The sequence below is a fragment of the Arachis ipaensis genome, chromosome B2 (assembly GCF_059453495.1).
Source record: "Arachis ipaensis isolate K30076 ecotype BB chromosome B2, ASM5945349v1, whole genome shotgun sequence".
Classification (NCBI taxonomy): Eukaryota; Viridiplantae; Streptophyta; class Magnoliopsida; order Fabales; family Fabaceae; genus Arachis; species Arachis ipaensis.
This window is the reverse complement of record NC_142437.1, coordinates 80,331,975-80,340,123: the sequence shown is the minus strand read 5'-3', so window position 1 is coordinate 80,340,123 and position 8,149 is coordinate 80,331,975.

Genomic DNA, 8,149 nt, shown 5'->3' with positions numbered 1-8,149 from the left:
TGTGATGACTAAACATTATTACTTTGATAGATAGCAAAATTATTAATTCACATATGTTAATAAATTAATTTTTGCTATGCAGGAACAATTGGGCCAAAAATAAAATTCTGGTGCAAGCCCAATTATACTCAGCCTTGACTAATGCAAGTATACATGATGAGTATGGCTGAATTGATTTTGGACCGAAACAAAAGAAAATTAACAAGCCCAAGTATTTTATTATTGGCTCAGCCTTAAGTGTTCAAATTTATTTGTGGCTGAAGCTAGTTGTTATACTGGGCCAAATTGATTTTTCTATTACAAGCCCATTTATGTTTTTATGCTAAGTGTTTCTCATGCATGATCCGAAACCAATCCATCAGGAAAGCAAATGTTATCATTTGCTGAGGCCTTCAACGGATCTCCTCTCTAAGCATGAAATGGAACTCAAAATTTTATTGAGATAAGTTAATGCATGGGAACTATGAGAGAGAATGTGTCATTGATTTGATTGAAAGCATCAATGCTGCACGCTAAACCACTAGGGAAGTAAAAGCAATCCCACTTCAATTAATTTGATTCATTTAATTGCTTTTCCTTTAGCTCTATCCTCTCTCTCATCACTTTCTTCTCTTCGGTCATTAACCAGGAAACCATGGAAGCAAAAATGAGCTACCGAAATGAAGGAAGAACACTCTACAAGACCATCATGATGATGGCAAGAAAACATAACAAAATAAAAGTATGCTGTAGCTGAGATATTCAACAAAAATGGTAAGATTTGGTGAGGCAATCTCGGGCTCCTCATACCCAAAAAGAGGAAGAAGATCTCGGCCAGCAAGGAAGAGATTCTTGGAGGTATGGCTTGTCTTCGATTCTGCTCAACCACCACAGGAAGTAGCTAGAGTAGCGAAGTGATGGAAGAGGCAGAGATTGGAGCAGATGAAGCCATCATCATCATGAAGCATCAAGGGCCAGAAATCCATCTTGGAGAGCAAGCCAAGGATGGAGCGCTCGGATTGATGAAGGGTGATGACCAAGGAAGGACTAGAGGTAATTGCATGTTGGGTTTTGCATGGTTATCTCTTATCTCTCTATGTGGCCGAACCGGTTCTGTTTCTTGGATAAGAAGGAGTTGGCTTGGACTTTTGGCTTCAAGTGTGGAGGCTTCTCTCTTCTATAAAATGAGTGAACAACCACTGTTTGAAGCAAGGAGAAAGTTTGAGAGTGCAAGGCACAAAATTCTCAGAGCTACCTGAGCTAACAGTTTTCTCTTTTCCTTCAACGTATTCTGTTTTGTAATTTTTCTGTTTAATTTTGTCATGTCTTGAGTCTCATGGAAAAAAGGAAAATAGTGAGGTTTGTATGAAAAAGCCATAGAGCGGAAAAAGGCAGAGAGTGCAAAATTAAAAGAAAAAGTCATAGATGTCCTTAGAGTTTCTTTGTTCATCTATGTTGTGTTTCATGATTCTGTGAGAATCCCCTTGTAAGTTGGGTTAGCACTTTACAGATTGTAATCAGGAAGATTATAGTGAAATTTCATCATGTTTGCGATGGAGACTGGATGTAGGCTGCACTGCACTTAGCAGCTGAACCAGGATATATCTGGGTGTAATTTTCTCTCCTCTTTATTCCATTTCTGTTTCTACTGGACAGGAGTAAAAACGAAAAATATCTTGTGTCAGGTGACGAGACAAAAAGAAAAGTCTCGTGGCTAGGGACGAGACAAAAGAAAAAGTCTCATGGCTAGTGACGAGATAAAAAAAAAAAGACAAAAAGTTTCCTAAGTTAGTTTCAAAGATCAGCAAGTGTTACTAAGCAAAATGGGGGCTAAGATTCAACCCCCCTTCTCTTAGCCACTGATAATCATTAATTGGTATTAGAGCTTGGTCTCAAAGAGATCAAGCTTTGCAGCTTGGAGTAAAGATCCTCATGGCAGAAAATAGTGGATCAAATGTGGTGTCCTACAATCTGACCGAAGGACAATCAAGCAACAGACCTCCTCTTTTCAATGGGAAAAATTATACCTATTGGAAGGAGAGGATGAAGATATTTGTACAAGTAGTGGATTACAGACTTTGAAAGATCATCTTGGAAGGGCCTCAATATCCAACTGTTACAAGTGCCGAAGGAGTTGTTTCTCTTAAACCTGAAGCAAGTTGGACGGATGAAGATAGAAAAAAGGTGGAGCTCAACGCCAAGGCCATCAATCTGCTCAACTGTGCTATCAGCTTTGAGGAATACCGACGGGTATCACGTTGCACAACAGCAAAGGAAATCTGGGATAAACTCCTAGTCACTCATGAAGGAACAACCATTGTGAAAAAGACCAGGATTGATATGTTAAACAAAGAGTACGAAATGTTTGCAATGAAGGAAGGAGAATCCATTGATGAGATGTTTGAACGCTTCAACAACATTATTATTGGCTTGGATGCTATGGGAATCAAGTATCCTGAATCTGTGCTAGTGAGAAGAGTGTTGAGATGTCTCACAAAAGAGTGGAAAACAAAAGCTTTAATTATCTCTGAGAGTAGTGGTCTTGACTCTATGACCTATGATGATTTGAGAGGAAATTTACTTGCTTTTGAAAACACCTACTTGAAAAAAGATTTAAATAAGAAAGGAATAGCTTTTTCTTCTGTCACTAACCCTCTGGATGATGAATCCAGTGATAACTCATCTGAAAATGAATTTGTGTTGTTTGCAAAAAAATTCAGAAAAATGATGAAGCTCAAAGGCAAAGGCAGCAGCTCAAGGAAAATGAAGAAAGACCTTAGCAAAGTAACTTGTTACAACTGCAAGGAAATGGGGCATTTCAAATCTGATTGTCCAAAGTTAAAGAAGGAAGAGAAGCCAAAAAGAGGGAAGAATAAGGGACTGATGGCTTCATGGGAAGATTTGGAAAATGACTCGGATGATGATGATGAGGAATCCGAGACCAAGTCACAACCTTGTCTCATGGCAGATCGCATAGATCAGATAGTCTTTCATAACCCTAACACTGAAGATCTTCATCTTATGATAGACCACCTTTCTGAAAAAATAAGATGTTTTCTGCTGGAAAATCAAGAACCTGAACAACAAATTACCATTCTTAAAGCTGAAAACAGTTTTCTTAAAGAAAAGGTGAGGGAGGCCGAAACTGCTTGTGATCTTGTTGAAGAAAATAAGCAGTTAAAAGCCCAAATTAAGAGCTGTGAAAGTAATCATTCTGTTCTTGCATATGTAGACTGTTTTAAAAGAAATGAAGAGTTGCTTAAAGAGATTAAAAGGCTTAAGGAAGACTTATCCAAGTTCACCCAAAGTTCTGAAAATCTGAATCAAATCTTGGCTAGTCAAAAACCTCTTTATGATAAGGCTGGGTTAGGGTTTTATAAATCTGCTGAAAAATCTCATTTTGAAAACTTGGCCTTATCCTCTAATGATACAAGATTTCAAGACCCCACCTACTTTAACAAAACAGCAACTCCAAGATTTTGTAGACTATGCAATCGAAATGGACACTTTTCTATTCAATATTTTTTTGGTGAAAGAATAATTGGTGAAAAAGTTTGTAAAGTTGTTTTTAATTACAATGGCTTAAGACATAGGAGATGGTTTAACGTGAAAGGATCCAAGAAAATTTGGATACCTAAGGTCACTTAAGCTTGTTTTGTAGGTGTGCCTAGCATCCAAACGGAAAGAAAATATGTGGTATATGGATAGCGGATGCTCTAGGCATATGACCGGAAAGACAACCTTCTTCATAAAGCTTGATGAATATGATGGAGGACTTGTCACTTTCGGTGATGATGCAAAAGGAAAAATAGTGGCTGTTGGAAAAGTTGGTAAAAAATTTTCATCTTGTATAAATGATGTCCTTCTTGTGAATGGTTTGAAACATAATTTACTTAGTGTTAGTCAACTGTGTGATTTAGGCTTTGAGGTTATTTTTAGGAAGTTTGTTTGTTTAGTTGTTTGTGAAAAAACTGGGGATATTTTATTTGAAGCTAAAAGATGCAATAATGTGTAAAGATTGACTCTTGAGGACCTAAAAGAACAAAATGTGACATGCTTTACATCCCTTGAATCTGAAAAATGGCTATGGCATAGAAAGTTGGGTCATGCAAGCATGTACCAAATTCCTAAGCTAGTTAAGAAAAATCTGGTTAGAGGAATTTCAAAAATCAAATTTGATAAGGATCTTACTTGTGATGCTTGCCAATTGGGCAAACAAGTAAAATCCTCTTTTAAACCTAAAGATGGAATCTCAACCAAAAGGACATTAGAGATTTTACATATTGATCTTTTTGGACCAACAAGAACTCAAAGTTTAGGAGGTAAACACTATGGTCTTGTGGTGGTAGATGATTACTCTAGATTTGGTTGGGTACTTTTTCTTGCTCATAAAAATAATGCTTTTCATGCCTTCTCCACTCTTTGCAAGAAAATTCAAAATGAAAAGGATTTAAAAATTGCCCATTTAAGAAGTGATCAGGGAAGAGAATTTGAAAACCAAGATTTTGAAAAATTCTGTGATGACTTATAAATTTCTCATAATTTTTCATATCCTAGAACCCCCCCCCCAACAAAATGGGGTGGTTAAAAGAAGGAATAAAAGTCTTCAAGAGATGACTAGCGCTATGCTATGTGAGAATGAGATTCCTAAATTTTTATGGGCTGAAGCTGTGAACATAGCTTGTTATATTTTGAATAGAACAATCATTAGAAAAGGGTTAAAGAAAACCCCTTATGAGCTATGGAAAGGAACCCCTCCAAATCTTAAGTACTTTCATGTTTTTGGATGCAAATGCTTTGTGCTTAATAATAAAGAAAATCTTGGAAAATTTGATCCAAAATCCCATGAAGGAATGTTTGTTGGATATTCCACCACAAGCAAGGCCTATAGAGTTTATCTCAAAGAACATAGAACCATAGAGGAATCCATACATGTTACTTTTTGTGATTCTAACCTAATTCCCAGCACTGTGATAGATAATGATTCAGATGGTGAAAAAGATGAAACAAGTAAAGAAATTTCCAAATCTGTTCAAAATGAGGAATCTGCCAGTCCAGTTTTGTCTCGTCAGATTGAAGGAGACATTTTCATTTTATCTCCTGAGCAGACACGAGAAACTGGAACAGTGAGACCACTAGAAGTTCATCAAAGCTCAACACCTGTCCGAAAGCCTAGAGAATGGAAGTCCATGAGGGGTTATCCTCATGACTCCATCATAGGTGATCCCTCTCAAGGAGTAACAACAAGATCCTCCACCAAAAGGCAAACCGAACCTAGCAATTTTGCTCTCTTGTCACAAATGGAGCCCAACAATGTCAAACAAGCTCTTGAAGATCCATCATGGGTCAAAGCCATGCAAGAAGAGCTTGCTCAATTCGACAAGAATGAGGTTTGGACACTAGTACCCCATCCGGATGGTAAGAAAGTTACGGGTACTAAATGGGTATTTAAAAATAAACTTGGTGAGGATGGACAAGTTGTTCGTAACAAGGCTAGATTAGTGACCCAAGATTACGATCAAGAAGAGGGTATAGATTTTGATGAGTCTTTTGCTCCGGTAGCTAGAATGGAAGCAATTAGGTTGCTTCTTGCCTATGCTGCCCATAAAGGTTTCAAAATATTTCAAATGGATGTTAAATGTGCTTTCCTTAATGGCTTTATTGATAGAGAAGTGTATGTGGCTCAACCCCCCGGTTTTGAACATAAAGAATTTCCAAATCATGTTTTTAAACTATCTAAGGCTCTTTATGGTCTTAGACAAGCTCCAAGAGCTTGGTATGAAAGGCTTAGTGCCTTCTTGTTGGAAAATCATTTTCAAAGGGGTACCACCGACACTACTTTATTTATTAAACCATCTAATGATGATATACTCCTTGTTCAAGTTTATGTTGATGACATTGTATTTGGATCGGCCAATGTATCTTTGTGTGAAGAGTTTGGAAAACTTATGACTAGTGAGTTTGAAATGAGTTTAATGGGAGAGATAACTTTCTTTCTTGGCCTCCAAATCAAACAAACTCCTAGTGGTACTTTTATTCACCAAGGAAAGTATGCAAAAGAACTTATCAAAAAGTTTGGCCTAGAAAATTCCAAACCAATGGGTACACTAATGCATCCTAACACAAAAATTGAAAAGGATGATGATGGCCAAGATGTGGATGAAACAAGGTATAGAGGAATGATAGGTTCACTTATATACCTTACCTCCTCTAGACCGTGTCCAAAGTGTGGGTGTTTGCTCAAGGTTTCAATCTCACCCAAAAGAATCTCATCTTACGGCTGTTAAACACATCATTAGATACATTAAGGGGACTTGTAATTTTGGATTATGGTATCCTAAATCTGATGATTTTTGTGCAGTAGGATTTTGCGATGGAGATTATGCGGGAGATAGAGTGGATAGACAGAGCACATTCGGCATGTGTTGCTTCCTTGGAAGCTCACTCAACATGTGGTCAAGCAAGAAGCAAGCCACAGTGGCTTCATCCACGGCTGAAGCAGAATACATTTCTGCATCTGCTTGTTGCTCTCAATTAATTTGGTTAAAAATATAATTGGAAGATTACAAATTAAAAATCAATAGTATACCCTTGTTTTGTGATAATATGAGTGCTATAAACATTTCAAAAAATCCTGTTCTGCACTCAAGAACCAAGCACATTGAGATAAAATATCATTTCATTAGAGAACATGTGCAGAAGGGTACTATTGATATTCAATTTGTAAAATCTGAAGACCAAATTGCTGATATTTTTACAAAACCCCTCTGTGAAGACAGATTCTGCAACTTGAGAAAAAGTTTGGGAATGTTTGATTTAAGTTCTATTGATAACTTGTGAATATTTGACTCTGTTCAGTTTTGTCTCGTAGGTTTGGACGAGATAAAAATGAGGGCATGATGGAAGAGCTATAATTAAGGGGGAGGCAACGCAGAATTTAAAATTCATAGGCCCCACCAAATATCTTTAACCCCACCATGACAGTTTTGTTAGTTCCTTATTTTATTTGAAAAATAAATTCACAAAATCTCTTGGTTGTCTTATCAAATCTTGTTGGAAGAAGCTTGTTGTCAAATCAAATCTTTCCTTCCAACTAATCCCTTGATTCAAGGAAACCTCTTTTCAGTTTTTGAAACTGCCTTGGTTAATAACCGCGCCATTAATGGTTAATAACTCCCTCCACTATCTCTCTCCACTCCACATTTATTACACCATTAACCTCCCTTCTCCCTCACTTCTTTCGGCCCTCCTCACCTTTTCATATTCAACTTCTCAACTCTCCCAACCATGAAAAAGAAAACTGCCCCCAGGAAAAGTGAAAGGATCCTATTTTCTTAAAAACCGTCCACTCCACAATCTCACACTCACATCCATATTCACTCTACATCATCATCATCACCCTCACATCCCTCAAAGCAAACCGACACCATGAGAAGGAAGGTCATTGCCACGAAAACCTCTTCAAGAAAGAAGAAAGGAAAAGGTCCCGTGGAAGAAGCAGAAGAGTCTCACACATCACCTATTCCGTCTCCACCATCATCACCACCGAAGAAATCCACTCCCCATGCATCCGGAAAGAGCTCTCAAAAGGCCAAGGGTTTCGTTCTTCATGAAACCAGAGAACCCACGAACCTTGGTTCAATGGAGTTCAAGAATAAATTTCACAAACCACACTCCCATTTTGATCCTTCAAGGTTTTCTACATGTGCTTTCTATGAATTCCACAAAGAGGTTTTGGAAAAGCAGCATTTGTGCCCCTCCTACTTGGTGAATCTCGAGTCTCTGGCCTCCAAAGGAATCAATCTACAACCCCTGTTTGATAGTCTCAAATGGTCACCATTGCTCCTTATTCACAAAATGGTTTACCCAAGGTTGGTAAGACAGTTTTATGCGAATCTGAGATTTATTGATTGCAGCCTTCACTCCTACGTGAAACGTGTGCATATCACCCTGAATGCTGAGACTATTGCTTCTGCCCTTGGTTACGTTGATGAAGGGCCGAAGGTTTACATGAGTGATAAATGGGATTCACACGTCGGGGTTGCATACAAACAAGTTCTTCATCAAATCTGTGAAAATCTATCTGGACTGGATGGAACCGTTCCTACTCACAAGGCTTTGGGTCCAACCAACTCCCTGCTGCACCGCATCATAACTCATATCCTCACTC